Below are 18,370 nucleotides of genomic sequence, written 5' to 3' on the forward strand. Positions count from 1 at the left end.
TGGTATGATTGAGTGTGAGAATGATGTCTGTGGTGTGTGTGTGTGTGTGTGTGTGTTAGCGTACATGTTTGTGTGAGTTGAGTGTATAGCTTCTTTGTGCATGTTTTTGGGTTGGTGTGTTGCATGTGAGTGTGCGCAAGTGTGTGCGTTAGAGAGGTGTTGGCAGTAACTTGGCAGACTGGGCAGGGTGGGGCAGCAAGAGGTTTACTCATTATGATGGGAGGGGCAGAGTGTGTTAGAGAGAGAGAGAGGGTGAAACAGAAAGAGAGTACATGCTTGAAAGACAGAGACAGATTGAGATAAAGACATAAATGGGGAAAATTATGAATAAAATTACAAATCAAGTTTGTAGCAAAAGTAAGTGCTTCACAAGTTTTCCCCTTAAAGGAACAGTAACAAATATTGAACCTACTCTAGACAGAAAAGTGTATTTTTTTGTTTGTGTTGTGCTTGTCACTAACAAGTTTTTGTTGTAAAAATTACTTAGCTTTAGAGTTAACTTTTGAAATGTTTGCCTATACTGCTTCCAGAAATAATGCTAAGCTAATGATATCATGACTCCACCTCCAAAATTAATGCAGAGTCATAAGCGTGACATGAATCTTTACATTTTTCTCCTGGAAAGAAGCAAGGAACATGTGTTTAAAACTGTTGAACGATTCCTTTCATTTAAAAAAAATAATCTATCATCTAAAAGTATTTATTACATTTCTAGAAATTTTGTTCAAATCTATCCATGAAAGCAAAAATGAAGCCAGAATTTACACATTTCCTGTTATGTTAAAATAGAGAAAATGTGAGTCAGTAAGGAATGAGGCTCGCAATACTTGATGTTTTATTTTCTTGGATTGTGTGAATGTTCAGAAGTTTAGTAAGAGAGAGAAAAATACAAGAAAGATGGCAAGCATGTGAAGGTAAGAAGAAGAAAGAGGTATGGAGGAGGGAGAAGGGTAAACAAACAATTCAATATTTTATTAGAGAAGAAACTGAACATGACTTATAACTTTAATAGTATAATAATAAATGGCCTTTGCTGCTATCTTTTTTCCCTTCGCCTCTCCCCACAATATTTACCCTCTGTTTCCATGGCATGCAGTGACAAGTCTAACACAATCAATGATACCACACACACACGCACACGCACACACAAGCACACATACACACACACACACACACACATACACACACATGCTGTTGACTCATCACTTGGCAGAGTAAGGGAGGGGCACTAATGCAAAGGATCATCTGAAATAGCTTGATACACACACACAGACACACACATACACACACACACACAGGCATGTACATACACAACATAAATCAAAACACATTTAAATTCAGCCTTTGATGCAACAGGGCAGAGTCTGAATTATAAAAGGTGAATCCGCCCCTAAACACAAATTGCCTCTTTGTAAATGTTGAGTGAGAAGAAAAAGGGGCGAAGTGCTGGAAGAAGAGTGAAGTGAAGGTTGTGGAACTGGAAGAGCAACGATAGAGGGATGGAAGGAAGAGAAGGATTAAAAAAAAGAAAACACTGAAAAAAATTACATTTTGAGTGTGCGTTTATCTTTGTGTCAGCAGTTCTGCACATTTGTGTCTGTTTCCTTCATCTTTCCTTGTTTTTTTTCCTCGCATCGATCCGTCTGCACTTATTTCTCCCATTCTTTTGTTTTTTCATTTCCCTCCTCCCACAACTCACCTGTTCCACACGGATCAATAAACACCTCGCACACCTACAACAGCTTTCACACTAATAGACACACGGACTCAGAGTTGTTAGTATTCCGTTGCAGGAGGCGTTTGCTTTGTAGCGAGAAGAGAATATTTTCTTTTTTTAAAGGCCTGATATATAATTGTTGCACCGTGTTGAGGCATTGCTCCTCTATTGGCTGTGTTTCCTTTGTGATTTATTACCTTGCCGACATTCTCTCAGTCTGAAATTTAGTTTTCTGACTTTTTTTTGACTCCCTGTATGATGCAAGGACAGAAAACTTATGAGGTTTAGAGATGAAATTAAACTAAAAGCATGGTGGACGTTTGAGGATATAAATGGAATGAGACAGACTTTGAGTAATGGTGGTTTTTCGAGTTAAGCAGGGCTGAGAAATGTCCGCCTCTGAGCCAAACGTATGTGAACACATGCGAATATGAGAATTGACCCAAAATATAGATGATCTAATAAATCCCAGTGTGTGTTTTCAAAGGGAATTCAAGCTCAAAGACAGCTAAGAGGAGGAGATAAATGGACAAAAGCAAGGACAGGGAGGAATCTTGAATGCGACCTTCCCAACACAATTTAATTATTCTCATCTTATGTGGTCATAATGCTGCACTGAAATGTGAGCCTTCAGGGTTTCTCAAAAGTCCCATGCGTGACATTCAATTCCATTTGAGTGCAGCGACAGACAGAGAAAATAGAGAGACGAACGGAGAGAGATAAACAGGAATGTGTGCTTTCAGCAGATCAGAGAAGAGTTTCATTAAAGTTTCTCTCGTTTACATTTCTGCCCAACGGAGCTAATTATGTTTAAAAGACACACACACAACAACACACAAAGACATGCTCACAGCTGTATTTCCATAAAGTTCTCATTACTTCGCGTTCTGTTTCCCTTCTTCCTTCTTTCCTCGCGTAAATTCATGTGTGTCTATACATGCGCATCTCAGTGGTGGTGTGTTCTTTCCACCGCTAGTGTACCTATTCGTGTGTGTGTGTGTGTGTGTGTGTGTGTGTGTGTGTGTGTGTGTGTGTGTGTGTGTGTGTGTGTGTGTGTGTGTGTGTGTGTGTGTGTGTGTGTGTGTGTGTGTGTGTGTGTGTGTGTGTGTGTGTGTGTGTGTGTGTGTGTGTGTGTGTGTGTGTCTGTGTTTGTGTGTGTTGTGTAAGGAAATTAAAGCATGAATTGAAGTTATTTTCCGTGCTGATAATTTAACATCTCTTTATATCCGCTACAGGAAATTATAGAGCTTATGCTCGAGACAGTGTTTGTGTAAGTGTGTGTGTGTGTGTGTGTGTGTGTTTCATAGTGTGTGTGTTTGCTTAATGGTTTTTTTTAAAGACAAAAAAGGGAGAAAAAAACCTTTAGTGAATTTGTGTTCCTTAATTGATCTGCTAAGCATATGCTTAGTATTCTTTCTATTTCCTGGCCCTTTTTATTTCCATTATATTTTCACAAAAAGACAACCCCTTTCAATTGACTTTTAATTCTACTTTTTGTCGTTTTTTTTCTTCTGTAGACCTTTTATTCCCCCTTAATTGTGTAAAATCCCTGGAGTTAAAAATGTTCTGAAAGTTAAAAATAGTCATAAATCAAGGCTGGTAAAGTTTTTAGGTTTGCAAAAAGAACCAAAAGTCTAGACTTCACTGAGCGGCACTTTTATCGTTGATCAAGTCATCAAATATTTAATAAACAACTAAAATAGAAACAAAGGACACTTATTTTTATGATTTATCATAGATTTATTGATTGTTATGCCTCTACTGTTGAGATAGGTCAGTGGATAGAGTTGAAAACTAGGGACAGAGAGAGTGGGGAAAGGGGCCACAGGTCGGATTTGAACCCAGGCCGTCCACCTCGAGGACCACAGCCTCTGTACAGTTTTAATCACCTTTGAAAGAGTTTTGTTGTTAAAATAACAATTAAATTGTATTTTTTTTTTTAAATGTTTGGTAGTGAACTGACCTCCTCAGACAAGCTCATAATGCTGACACCACACTGAGTACCATCTACTCACCACTAACAATCCCTTTCACCTTTGCTGCTCATCTTTATTGCTGACATGTTAAGATCTTGCTTGCAGGCAACCACAAGTGTACCTCTAAGCCATATATACCACTGACTCTTTCTCTGCCAGCTGAGCTACAAACTGAAGAGTTTACAGCGGTGTGGTTTTGAGCAGTTTGAGCTGAAAGCTGCATTCATAGATGAGGGTGCTCTGCAGAAAACTCTTAGCATCCTGTATACAGTCCCTTATGGAGAACTTGAAAAGTGTCTTTATTCTTCTTAGTTTCAGTGGTGATGTGTGTGTGTGTGTGAGTGCGTGCGTGTATGTGTGTGTTTTCGGATGGCTCGGAAAAAGGAAGACATGCTGATATTCGCCAAGCCGCTTTCTCTCGCTCTACTCAGAGACAGAGTTGTCTGTTCGGGGCAGTTCAGTTTGTTTGTATAGCAGTCACATTTCCCATCAGGACACAGACTCAAATAAACACAGTCATGCTGGAAAGTGTGTGTGTGTGTGTGTGTGTGTGTGTGTGTGTGTGTGTGTGTGTGTGTGTGTGTGTGTGTGTGTGTGTGTGTGTGTGTGTGTGTGTGTGTGTGTGTGTGTGTGTGTGTGTGTGTGTGTGTGTGTGTGTGTGTGTGTGTGTGTGTGTGTGTGTGTGTGTGTGTGTGTGTGTGTGTGTGTGTGTGTGTGTGTGTGTGTGTGTGGTTAGTGTATTACATTTAGGCTGTGTTTAGTGTAACAGAAACATGACCAGACAACCTGTTTGCTGTGATTTTGACCTGTGTGTGTTTGTAAGTCTGTCTGTGGAAATACTGGTGGATAAGTGTGTGTGCGTGTGCACGCGTGTCTGTTTGATAGAAGTGTCACAGTTATGACCTGCGTGTGTGGCTTTCCGCTGTGTGACAGTCTACAGAAGTCTTATTGTCCACTAGGAATATTACATTTGGCTTTAAAAACAAATTACGCCATTTTGACCACATTTGGACCCATTTTGGCTCTTCAGTCCAAGCTTCACTTACACACACATATTACAGCTGACAACATGTGTAGAGGAAAGGTGACGGCTTGGCATTTTTGGCTCATGCTAATCAAGAAATAGTGTGTTTGCTTGAATATATCTTGGCTCTTGTATTGGATGTTAATCCTCCTTTCAAGTGAGGTTCTCTGATTGACTGATTCCAACTGAGGTTGGAAAAAAACATCCTAACCTGTTTGGGAAATATGACTTCTTCATGCCACTTCTTGAAGTGTAAAGTCATTCATCAGTCATAGAAATTTTAAATCTTAAGTCCCAGGATGTGGGACTGTGGTTTTATTTCGGGATACATTTTGGCGACTGGGTGGTGCAGTTATTAGTCAAATGTCCCCCAACTCAAAGCTCAGGTTCAATCCCCTGTGCCGGACACTCACCCCGCTGAAGTGTCCTTGTGCAAGACATTGAATTTATAATTGCTCCAGGGCTGCTGGTGGGTAGCTGACCCTGCTGTTGACCTTCCTGAGTAGGAGTTGCAGCAAAACGAGGAATTGCTCCTTGTGGAGTGGGTGGGGTATTTAAAGAGACTTTCCTGTGATTGTCTTAACTTTACTGGCACAGTGAAACTTCCTATTTATGACAAACCACACAAATCGGGCAAATAAGTAGGAAAAAACATAAAAAAGTAGTCAGATCATTTTTGAAGGAGCCTCAAGATTAATAAGAGTATAAAAGAAGACTGGTTTAAAATGCATTAACGGTCAAAAACCACAGTTTCTTTATAGATAATGCTGTGGTTTGTATCTCGAATATTATATTTTATGACATGAGTTTGACTTGGGTCTTACTTGGTGTCTGCTCAAATCTCTTCTCTTTCCAGTGAGTATTTCATTGGTTGAGACACGTGTCGCTTTAACACACAGCCCTTTCATTGGTTCAGCTGTGAGCCCATGACACAGATGTTCCACCCTCACTGCCAGGGAACCATCCAGCTGTTTTTTATCATGTCGACATGGCAACGCTAAAACACAGTGGTTATTTTAGCTCCTAGCTGTAATTTAGACGTTTACATCAATTACTGTTACAATCAACTTACACACACACACACACACACACACACACACACACACTCGCACACACGCGCACACGCACACACACACACACACACACACACACACACACACACACACTCACACACGCGCACACGCGCACACACACACACGTGTTTGCATATGTGTGTATTTTCTATTTCTCAGTGTTTCAGCCATGGCATTCACATCCAGACGCTCAGTCCTTGTGTTGCCCCCCCCCCCCGACCCCTTTGCTCTTTTTTCTTCGTGTAAGGTGGGAGCCATTCACCACAGGCTCTGTGTGTATGTGCGTATGTGCACGCATGCAGATGTGCATATGCGTGTGTGTTCACACATGGAACCAATATTGAGGCCAGATGATCATTTTGCTACAACAAGACCTCTACACGCAACGCTAGCCAGCTACACACACACACACACACACACACACACACACACACACACACACACACACACACACACACAGACATGCATTTGGTACTCCATTCTGGCAGCACTTGTGTAATTAGGAAGCTGATTGGTTAGATTAAATGTCCGTCTGACCCTTGACCAATAGTTAATTTAAAAGCCCTGCCCCCCCCCTTTTTTCTTCTGTCTCCTTGCTTTCATGACTTCTTCCTTTCCTCATCTCCTTTTTTTTTTTTTTTTTTTTTTTTAAATCTGGGGTTCTTTCACACGATCAGGCTTTTTGAGCGAGTGATGTAATTTGACAAATAGGCGAGAAGACGCTGAAGAAAATAAATGGTTTATGTAAAACTGCTTCCAGCCACTGACTGAAAGGAGAAGACTGCAAATGATTTCTGGTTTTTTTATATGTCAGTTTTCCCATGCGATATAATACATATAAGTAAAACTTTTCTGTCTGTTTTTAGGGTTTTCCTCTTTTGTATAGGGCATTTTAAATACATGTAGCTAGAAATGTAGGCAAGCAAATTTCCTTCCCCATAATAGATACTTTGGCTTGATAACTGACCAACATTGAATACCCCTCTGAGACTATAGAGAGACATTTCTTTTATTTTTGGTTGAAAAAACACCCCAAAAATAAATAAATAAATAAAATAAATGCAGAAAAAAATAAAATAAAATTCAGTCATCAGTGCTGGAACGATGATGTAAACTATTTAAATGCAAAAAAATACGGCAAATGTATTAGAGACATAATGTACTATGGTCAGGTATCTAAATAGTTCTATATTTTGCTTTAAAGAAACACTGTATAACTTGTATTTCATTTGAAAAATGAGAGTTTTCAGTGAATCATTATAAATGATGCTTCAAATTGGATGGTTAAAATCTCACCTTTGAAACAGTAACAACAAGACAACAGCTGTTTGTCATTTGCCTCATCATCATCATCATCATCATCATCATCATCAGTACATCATTCACTCATCATCTTTGGCCATGTTTGAGTATAACATAAAGACTTGCCATAGCATCACATCAAGTTTTTTGGGGGGGGGGCATGCTCACTCCCCCAACCATGCACACAGTCCGACACATCGAGTATACTCGCACAAGCAAACAAACATGGGCGTGAGATGTCGTTCTAAAACTTTGATCCATCCTTCTTTAGGATATCTACTCGCACCTTCCTTGGTGTGTGTGTGTGAAAGTGATTGAAGAAGTGTGTGAGTATGTGTGTGTTTGTGAGTGAGCAATGCCATGGCAACCTTGGCGGTCCAAGGCCTTCTTGGCAAAGGTAGCAATATGGCTCTGGGCATGTGCGCGTGCAGCAGACTCTCCCGTCCCATTGTGAATGTGTGTGTGTGCGCATGTGTGAATGGAATGCAGAGTGGAGATTTGAAGTCCTCTCAGCGGACACACACATCCATCCTCAAACTTGTAATACACTCACACACACCCGCGTTGCCATGCATACTTGATATTGGGTGAAAGCTCAAGAAGGATACATCCGTTTTCTCTCTCTTCCTCTCACCTTACTCCTCCTTTTCTCTCTTTCCATCTCCCCCTCTGTGTCCCCTGTGAGATTTACGCTCATTAGGAATTCTTCACTTGTGTGTGCCAGTGTGTTTGTGTGTGTGCCTCTGTGCCAGTGTGTTTATGGATTCTACTCCAGTGGCATGATGCATCTTGTATACCCAAATTCCCTTAAGACGATTTCTCTTTTGTTCTCTCACTCTCTCTGTCTCTCTGGGTTTACGACACAACAGGACACGACACAGCTCAGCACAGCTTCAACTGTTCAAGACTTGTTTGCTCCCAGGGTGTATATATCGACTCGTACTGTTCTTGTGTTTCTGTGTAGCTCAGTGGATGGAGCCAAAGCTAAATACATAAAGGTCCAGTTGCCCTGTGAGTCTCCCCTCCCCCCCATCTTTGAAGCTAAGATGCTGTGATGAGAGCTATGGAGATACTGAGAAAACCACAGATTTATTTAGGTCTTTTTGTTTAATCTTTGTCTTAATTAGCCTTTTTGGTTTTTGGTATTGGTTGACATAATGGGGTGTATATAACCATTTAAGATTCAGAAAGCGATAAATCAGATATTTTCCTTTTTTTGTTGGAACACCTTTGTCATGCTGTCCTGTTCAGTTTGATAAGAATCGTGTTTCAAGTGGGAATGTTTATAGTGATCTTGTACATCTCTTCTCATGTGCAAACTGTTACTCACACTCATGGGACGAAGTCGTTTGGGAATTGAGTTATTCTTGTATTTAAAGAGAGTGATGACAGAGACCGTAGATTGAATTGAGAGGGGATTATTTTGATAGAGAGATCAAAGATGAGAGTCATTTGTGCTGCTGAACATCAGTTTAACTGTTGCCTTATTTTAGGATTGTGAGTTTTCTCATTGTCAGTGTGTGTGTGATGTTACTTGCGCTGTTGCTTGATGGTGCGTCATTGCTGCAGATGTTCTGAGGTACACACACACACACACACACACACACACACACACATATAGTCGTATTGTCAGGTCCCTGAGTCCCATCTATCCTGTTCTTTAATAGACCAGGTGCAGCCAAACAATGGGCGTGTGCATGAATGCCCCAGTGTGTGTGTGTGTGTGTGTGTGTGTGTGTGTGTGTGTGTGCGCGCGTGTGTTTGTGTGTGTGTGTGTGCGCGTGTGTGTGTGTGTCACTTTGAAACTACTGCTATGCTCAGATATCCTTTAGGATTTTCATTTGTCTCTTGTGAATTTTCAACATGAAATGACAACTTTTAAAAGGACATTTCATGATTTCTCACACTCACTCTTTGTTTATTTATTCTTCTTGTATCTATTGTATGTTTATTTCCCACTAGAGGAAACTTAGCAACTGGCCTCATGTGTCCACGAGATCAACACAATTACAACACTGTTATCTCCTCTCGTCTTTGAAATGTTGGATCCATTTTTTGGATCCAACATTCTGTCATGGGATGTTCTCGCGTAAAGTAAGCCACGTCTGATAGGATCCACTTTCAGTCGCACTTTTCTTCCTGCATGTTGGGCTCAGGTCATCGAGATAACTGAACCCATTTAGAGAGAAAATCCTCTGAAAGTAAATCCATGTTATTCCTTTGATCTAACACAGCTCGCTGATTAAGAACAACTCTTTCTCTCACAGCCACAGACCTGAGACTCACAGCTTTAATGTGTGTCGCTACCAAGAAACTTGTGAAGCAGGCCGACCGTAAATAAAGAGGCTGACAGAAAAATGGAAGTGGAAATGTGGAGTGTCTTTCATCTCCTGTCAAATCTGCCTGATCCTCTTTAAACAATATATATGCATAAAACACTGCAACATCTTATTTGGTTTATTTCTGAGATCGTCGAATGTGGAACTCGAGAAACCTGAGCAGTCCGATGATCGTACAATTTAAAGAAAGGCCTGAGGTTAGCTAAACCTATACATTTCATTCCATCCATCATAGTTTGTAGATATTCGACTTCAATTTTGGCCCACTTCACTAGCTGCACTAAGACCGTTTTCCTTGGAAATAAGTGTTGCCAAATTTTCAAGACACATTCACAGGAAGTTTTACCTTCATAAGAGGGAGTTCAGTTAATCTGTAAAGCGGTTAAACTCTTTGTTCATAACCTGTTTTACTGCTCCTGTTCCTTCCCCTCCCTTTTTTATGCCCTTTTTCATAGTTTTCTAATCAGAAAATGACTTTAATGAGCACTGGGTATCATCCACACTGCAGTTGCAGAACCTGCATGGAAAAACAAGACAGAATTGTAATGAAGTGGCATTATCCTTCATAAATAAGTCCCCTGAGGAAATTTACATAAAAACAATTAAAAAATTGACACTTGGTGCCGTTGAGGGTAAATAAAACAATGAGTCACTTTCTATTTTAATAGAAAAAAAAATCCACCTTCCAAATGTTATAATGTTTACAAAAGTGTTTGTTTCAACACTTTGGCATTTTTAAGTTTGTTGGAAAAATTAATTCTACCAACTGTTTGTGTACCGAGTTGTGCAAAATCAAACACAAGATTTGAATGTGCACACTACAATACAAACAAAACGAAAAAGAACCCACTTGTAAAACAAAAACTGCTCGACAGCGCTACCAGTGGTCAAAAACTCTACAGGGTACCTCAAGTCACTGACTGAAGTTGCATCATGGTTCAAACTTTATTAGATTTACTACATATAAAGCAACACTTAATAAAAAAAAGGCTTGACTTGGCAAGCAAATATGTGTTGTGCTGTATGCAGTGATTAGAATCATCCAATAAAAGATGTAAGAATAAGCATTAAGCCTGCAAACATAAACACACCTTGCAAACACATGGACATATGTTAGGGATCACCATTATTTAAAGCCCCTGATTTGCAGATCAACCAGGAAACAAGTTTTACATTACCCCAAGACCACCAAGAGAGAGAGAGAGAAAGAGAGAGAAAGCGCTAGACTGTGGAAGAGCTAAAAAAGAAAAAAGAGAGCACCAAAGAGACGAGAGCTAGAGTGAGAGGGACAGACAGAGCAGGGAGAGAGACAAAGACAGGAAGACGAGAGAGAGAGAGAGAGAGAAGACCCAGGGAGAACTGGGTAGAGAGAAATAAAAGTAGACAGAGAGAGAAAAGGGAGCAGCTGCCAAGCTCTGAGTGGGGTTAAGCATCACCACAAGTACAACCTAATAAGGTCTGAAAGTGTGCACGAACACACACACACACACACACACACACACAGACACACATTCAATAACACAGAGACTTGGCCGGTGTTCAAAATCAGTGTTTCTGCAGTAAGCTGCAGTTAGCAGTAACTCACATCTGCCTCCAGCACCTCTAAAACAGAATAATGTTGTGATGCATAATGTTGAAATACTGTGAAGGAGTTTTCCTGACCTGTCGACTTTCCAAGTTTACTCAGTTACTGTTGGGCTTTTCTTACCTTCCTGTTTTTCCACCGTATTCGTGAACAAAGGTAGTTTACACGCCTACACACACAATCCTCTGCTACAAGGTAACAGTGTCTAAAAGTGTGACCTCCGGATTCAGGAATAAAATAGTCAAAACTGTTATCCACTCCATTCAGATTCTACCTGTAGACACGGATTGCTAATTCTCTGCCTGTAGCCTATATGGTCTGTTGTCTGTATTTTGTGTTTCTCTACACTATTTGTACTATTAGACTTGTCTACATCCATTTTTTCCTTTTTTCCCATTTTTTGCTTCAACAATAGGGTGGCACTGGCAGTATAAAAAAGTACTATTTGTCATGTAGGGTACAGTGTTTCTATTTAATTTCTATGACTTGTAGCTTATTATTATTATTTAATTCAAAGGAAGAATATACAACTTTTTGATCCAGCAGATGTCGTCCTTGAGCACCAGCATGAAACCAAAACAACTCGCGCTGCATTGTTGTGTTAGCATGCTAATGCTAGCGCTCTTTATTTTTCTCATATCTTCACACATGTAAATTTACACGAATGGACCGTGATCTAGAAACACAGTTAAGCAGTGAGTACAGTATGTTATTCTTCTTTTCTCTAGTCCCTCAATTAAACAACTTTTATATGTGAGGGGAGGAGACGGCCGGCCGTCTCGTCGATGTAAACAAACTGAAGATACGGCTCGGAAAGCTAGGAAAGCTAGGAAAGCATCACAGACAGTGGGACTCGGGTGTTTCACTCATTGTAGACAGTCATGACTCTCAGAGTTATTTTCAGAGGATATACTTGATTTCTGATACATTTAAGTGTGAAAAATAGCATATTCTTCCTTTAAGTGTGTTAGATTAAATAGCATCTAATAAAGATTAAGTCATTTGAAACGACTCAAAATAAAACTAGATAAGTCCATCATTTCTTCACTTTGTAATGGTTGTTCCATGCATTCCAACTCTTCACAAAAACGTATTTGTATGTTTTCTGTAAAAAAAAAAAAAGTAACCTCTGAAGGTCTTAAAGAATTTAAGGTCAGTTTAATCATTAGTGAAAACGTTTTTTCAAAGAGACAGTCATGAATGTAAACTTTGCAAAATGACTTCAGTTAAATTGAGACAAAATAAATATTATAGTTCTACATTTATCAACCATATTTTGATTATAGCTTAAACTATCAGACCATAGTCTCAGATAAGGCTTGAGTTATCCACTGAAAAATACTGCCAAAGGATTGTAGACATGAACAAGAAGAATGGGCCTCCTTGAAGCTGAGTTCCCTAAATCCCCTCTTTAGTCCTTCCAATCTGTTTAAACCGTATTAATCCCCAGCAGCCTTTTACACCTGTTACTCTTTAGTTGAAACCCAAACTGTACAGGCTCCATAATCAGGTACAAATCACATTTTCTGGTCTGAGTAATAAGTTGTGATCTAGTTTAAGGTCCAAATGCTACGGAAAAACTTTTGGTGAATCATCGGGCAGTTCTTTTTAATGTTTAAATGTGCATGCACTTCAACAAACTTGGTGTGTGTGTTCTTTTGATTTGTTTGGGTGTCTCAAATTTCGAATGTGATGACACGGATTGTTATTGGCGACAGGATTATGTGGTGATCCATATCAGTGTTCTCCACCATTTCAGTCTACTTCTTTCTTTTCACCCTACCGTCCATGTGCTATTTTTCTTGGACAGACAACTCTTCAATAAAAATGTAAAACAAACACAGACGTCACAGAGGCTGCAACGCTGCAAATTAGACGGTAGCATCACTGAGGAAGGTCCAAACAAAGTCAGCAAGTCAACCTTTCCAAGCTAAATAATAACTGTTGAGTCCCCAGCAAGCACTAAGTGAAGAATGAATGTTGACGTTGCTGCTAGCAAATGCACTCCTCCTAAGTAACCTAAGAAGCCAGATTGAAAACCGTCAACTCCCAAAGTATTTAGACAATAAAAATGAAATTGCACACACACACATCGACACACAAGCAAGTTAGACATTTCCTGCTTCCCTTGAGGCAAGAAAAAGGCAAAGGAGCCTAAAGAAACTAATGAATCATGGGAGGAGGGAGAGATAGGGGGACATTCTATGTCCCCTCCACACAGTGGTTATCACTTTCTCTCTCAGAGAGCCTATTCTCTCTCTCTCTCTCTCGCTCTCTCTCTCTCTCTCTCTCTCTCTCTCTCTCTGTTTCCCCCTCTCTGCTGAATGGAGATTAAAAGCTGATAGGAGATTGCAAAGACATGTTGCACTCCTGTTCAGACTCACATGCGCACACACACACTCACACACACACACACACACACGTGCATACAGATGGTAACATTAGCTCTTGTATAGCTGGGAGCTCCTGATGTAAAACACATGTTCCTGCCTCAGCAGTGTGTGCCGGTGTGTCTACGGCTGTTTAAACCAACTTTATCGCTCCATCAGTTCAGAGACAAGGAACGATTCATTCAGAGAGAGAGAGAGAGGGGAGGAGTGTGTGTCTGTGAGTATGTGTGTTGTGTGTGTGTTGTGTGTGTGTTTTGGAGACAGTGATTGACAGAATTTTTCCATTATTCCCCTCAGTATTAATCAAACCTTTGGAATGTCGGACACACAGATATTCAGGCTAACGCTCTGTCTGCCCAAAAGCACCTCAGAGACACTGATTTTTAGAACGTTGATCTGCTTTTTTCAGTGTGCTCAGCAGTTTTACTGTAATTAAATCAAGTCAGTTAGTTTTGGAGTGAGCAGCCCTTTGCTGATAATTCAGCTCTCCTAAGAAACCTCTGCAATGGCGAACACTGAAGGAATCCATCGGTCGGGATCTGCTTTTGAATAGGTCAACCGCAAAAAAATGATTCTGTATTTTGCTCTTCTTGTTAAAGAAAATAGAAGTGTAAGAAATGTGAATCCAGTTGTTCATGAACAGTGAACAAAAGAAACAATAATTTAACGTATTAGAGTAATTACAAAGAACAATGGGATGATGTTGTTCATGACAATTATATTTCAAATGTAGCCGTCATTTTCACATCAAATGTGTTTTTCAGCTTGTGATGATTCCCAGTTGCTTCTTAGTACCTATAACTCATCTTCAGTCAAAACAGTCTGAAAGCCCATTTGTGTCAGTTAAAATGTAAGCGTGAGACGGATCTGAAAAAGAAACAGTGCCGTCACTATGTCTGCTTCTGGTTAACCACCGATATGAGTTTAGTCTGCTAGAGAAAAATAAAAATGCAGGTGACTTCAACATGTACACACATTTTACTCTCTGTGTTGCATCAAACTTCAAATTATCGTTCAGTTCCTTACACGAAAGAAAAGAAAGAAATAACAGAGACTTTGCTTGAAAAGGTATAATCCATCAAAGAAGAATAAAATAAATGTATGAAATGCTTTCTTTCTCTGCTCGGTGTTTATGTGGTGCCCATAGTTGAGCTCTATTTTCATTCCCTGCAGTTGGACTAAAGTGTGGCACTGAAACACGGGCTCAGAACTGTAGTCACATTTCAACTAAATTGCAGAGCGCTGTGAAATCGATCGAAACACGTGTCGATAAAATTTTTGTTCAACCGATTGAAGGGATGGTCAACCGCGGTGTGTGAAATAAGGGAAAACAAATAGATTTAGCTTGATAAAGGTTTCTTCTTGCCGCCAGTTGTTCTAGCAGACTGAACTCATCTACATTTAGATTCACCGGCCAATGTGTGTGGTCATCCGTGCCTTGGAGTTAGAGCTTGTGTGTGTGTGTGTGTGTGTGTGCATGCTTTATTGACCAGCAGATGAAGGCTGTGTGTGCGTGTGGTGAGAAGCAGGCGACCAGATGGACTTATGGGAAATAAAAAAGCTTTTATTTATTTATACGATTTGATTAAATGGCATTTGTTTCTGTCTCTTGGTGTGTGTGTGTGTCTCTTGGTGTGTGTGTGTGTGTGTGTGTGTGTGTGTGTGTGTGTGTGTGTGTGTGTGTGTGTGTCTTGTATTTAATGACAAATAGAATAGAGGGATCAGAGCAATCAGGTTTGAATGATTACTATGGGAACGAGGGAGCGAGACTGATCGTGAGGGAGAGAGAAAGGGAAGCAAAAGAGACAAAGTTAGATTACAGAATCAACTAATTCTCACACATCAGCACAAAACAGAAATTACTGCCTCTGTTTGTTGATCTCATTCTCAATTTCATTCTCTCCCTTTTCCCTGTCTTCTCATAGTCCCTCTATTTATTCATTTTTATGAGATGGAAACTAATGTTTCTGCATTTCTTTCCTCTTTAGGGCCTCCCTCTCCCCTGTTCTCTCTTTCTTTTCCTCTCCTTCCTATAACGTTCTCTGCCTCGCTGCTTCTCTAATAATTACAGCTGATTTTCTATTAAAAAAAAAGCTTCCACAATATTTCTCCTGAAAATTGAGATTACTAATCTTTTCCTGTTTGATAACCTTTGAAAGAAATCTCCCTTGTTACGTTTAATGAGATAAGATGCCTAAAAATGACATCATTATATGTCACAGTCATTAGTTGGTAAAAAAAAGAACTCTAACCAAGAATAGGTAATGTCGGCAAATGTTTGTTATCTGTTGTTTGTAATTAGTTTCAAGCAGCCCGTAGCAAAGTTTTTCATTATTTGTGTTCTCAACAAAAACATCAAAACTGTTTGTGTGTTGGACTTTGGCAACCAACAGCCCCAAAACATTGAAATATTCAAAGTAGCCTACATGTACCATCCCACTATCGTCCATTAAATACATGTAAGTTGTTTATGTTTTGTAAATCTTCCTGCCAAGGGAGAACATAGCTACATTGCTAACTGTGGCCCAACATTTGTGTTGTGCATGGACCCTGTCAAATAAGCTGCTCACTACATTCTAAAAGTCAAATGATAATAAGTAAACATAAAGCACACTAAGAGAAAATATATAACTCCTCACATTTAAGAAGCTGGAGCAAAACTTCCAAACTACTATAAAGAATGAACACATGTGCGTGTACACACACACACACACACACACACACACACACACACACACACACACACACACACACACACACACAGTCTCTATTGGTTATTCCTGCAGTGCTTCCTCACATATGGTCAGACTTAGGTCGAGGTGTTGAGTGCATATAGGTCTGACTGAGAGACACTTTATATTCAAGGGGGTTCTCCTGCTGTACAGTGCAGCCTCAAAAGGTCAACACCAGTACACAGACGCCCACTGTACATTAATCCATGTTTTTATGCACTTTTAATTTAGTAAACATCAGGCTGCAGCTGAAATGGATAGTTTCAGAAAGTAACAAATGTATTTCCTATGGTGAAGATTTTAAAACATACAGTTCATAGCTAGTTTCTTAGCATAGGTTTGGGGTATAAGTGATGCATAGCAAAAAAGTTTATAAAAACATTGTCAGTAAGTAATCTCAAGATAAAGCATTATATTTTGATAGATATTAAACATTCAAACATTATGATGTGGTATGATTTGTTTTGGGGATATGTGTCATGCTGAATCAAGACATAGGGACTGGCAGATTTTTTTTGCTTTATAAGTTAAAATCTAGCTGAAGCTTTAACATTGAATGACACTTCTTGAATTTATTATTTCATAAGCATGCAGTATGTATGAGCAGAAACCAAATGCTGTTGCAACTTAGTGAAAAAGAAACTTTGCAGAGGAGTTTGAGTCAGTGTGGTCCCTGTGTAACAACAAAAAAACAAAGATGATCAAAGTAAAATAAATCAAAATGTGAATCCCAAAAGATTCAGATTAGTCATGTTTTTGTGGGGTTTTTAAAAAGGGCGGGTATTCTTTTGTCTTGGTTGTTTTTTTTTTTTTTCATTAGGATAATTTGAGGTTGGATGCTTGTCTTGTAAACTATTTTGGATCGTGACTCAAATGATTTAGAAATGTGGCTCCCCAGAGGAGCTGTCAGTAACTGCCTTAGTCTGCCAGTATTCTCTGTGTGTGTGGGTGTGTGTGTGTGTGTGTGTGTGTGTGTGTGTGTGTGTGGCTGAAGCTTACAGAGGATGTAGTGTGTGACTGCGCAATGTGTATCTGTCTACTGTACACCAACTAACAACCTGCAGCTTGCTCCACACACTCAGTTTGGGTAACGAGTGTGATCCTTGTGTGTTTGTGTGTGATTGTGCTAGAAAGAACGACCGAAAGACAAGGAGTGTCTACATATGTTCCAGGACAGATTCCAACCTCATAAATCACTTCAACTGGTGTTCAACAGTCAATCTCTCTTTCTCGCTCTCTCTCTTTGTCTCTCTTCTTCTCTCTCTCTCTCTCTCAGTAGAAACATGCTGTTCTTCCTCTGCCAACTGGGAGATTTGTGTTCTGTGTCTCTGTCTTGGAGGATTAGAGGAGAGACAGAGAGAACAGAAGGAAGGAAAGAGAGGGAGAATGAGGAGGAAATTGATAGAAAGAGGGGTAAAAATGGATCGAGGGAGGGAGGGAGGGAGTAAAACAAGATTGTTGCCTTTTTCTTGGCAGTGCACAAGTCTCTCTTTTGGCCATCCCTCTTCTTCGACATCATCTTCTCGCTTACTCTGCTTTTGTTTGAGTGTGTGTGTCTTTGTCTGTGCCTGTGCCTGTGTGTCCTGATGCTATCCAGATGTGCAGCTACAGTGGGCTGTAAAACTCAGAGTTATTGTCATAACATTCTTGCTCACTGTGTGTATTTGTGTGTGTGGGAGAAAAGGTTTGTTACTGGGTGTGTGCACGTGTGTTGCTTCCTGTCTTGGTCTTAACACTTTATAACCAAGCTGATGGAGAACCGAGACACACACACACACACACACACACACACACACACACACACACACACACACACACACACACACACACACACACACACACACACACACACACACACACACACACACACACACACACACACTGCATGAGCAAACTCATGAGTCAGTTTAGTGCGGTGTAATTTGTTCCATTATATATTTACCCGCTCTTCACTCCATCTGTGTCCATGATGTCCAGCTCCTGCTCTGTTTGCTCATCTGTGCTGGTAGATTTAAGATACCTGGCGGTGATCTGGAATCAATAGTCCACTGTACTTTATAATGTGGCTCTGTAACAGAGGACAGATTACAGTCTGTGCCATAGAGAGCTGAGCAGTTTGATTTAGAAATGAGTCATTGATATAAGCTCAGCTTGTGACAGATGCTCCTATAGTGGTTTTGAAAGCAATTATTCCTTTACAAAATCGACTGGTTGTGCAAAAGGTTAAAAAAA

General features: G+C 40.0%; 1 protein-coding gene across 1 annotated transcript in view; it reads left to right on the plus strand.

Annotated features, from left to right (window-relative positions):
• trps1 (trichorhinophalangeal syndrome I) overlaps positions 1–18,370 on the plus strand; it is a 109,132-nt gene that overhangs the window by 65,625 nt on the left and 25,137 nt on the right. The window lies entirely within an intron of this gene.

This window comes from Labrus bergylta, chromosome 19, assembly GCF_963930695.1.
Source record: "Labrus bergylta chromosome 19, fLabBer1.1, whole genome shotgun sequence".
NCBI lineage: Eukaryota > Metazoa > Chordata > Actinopteri > Labriformes > Labridae > Labrus > Labrus bergylta.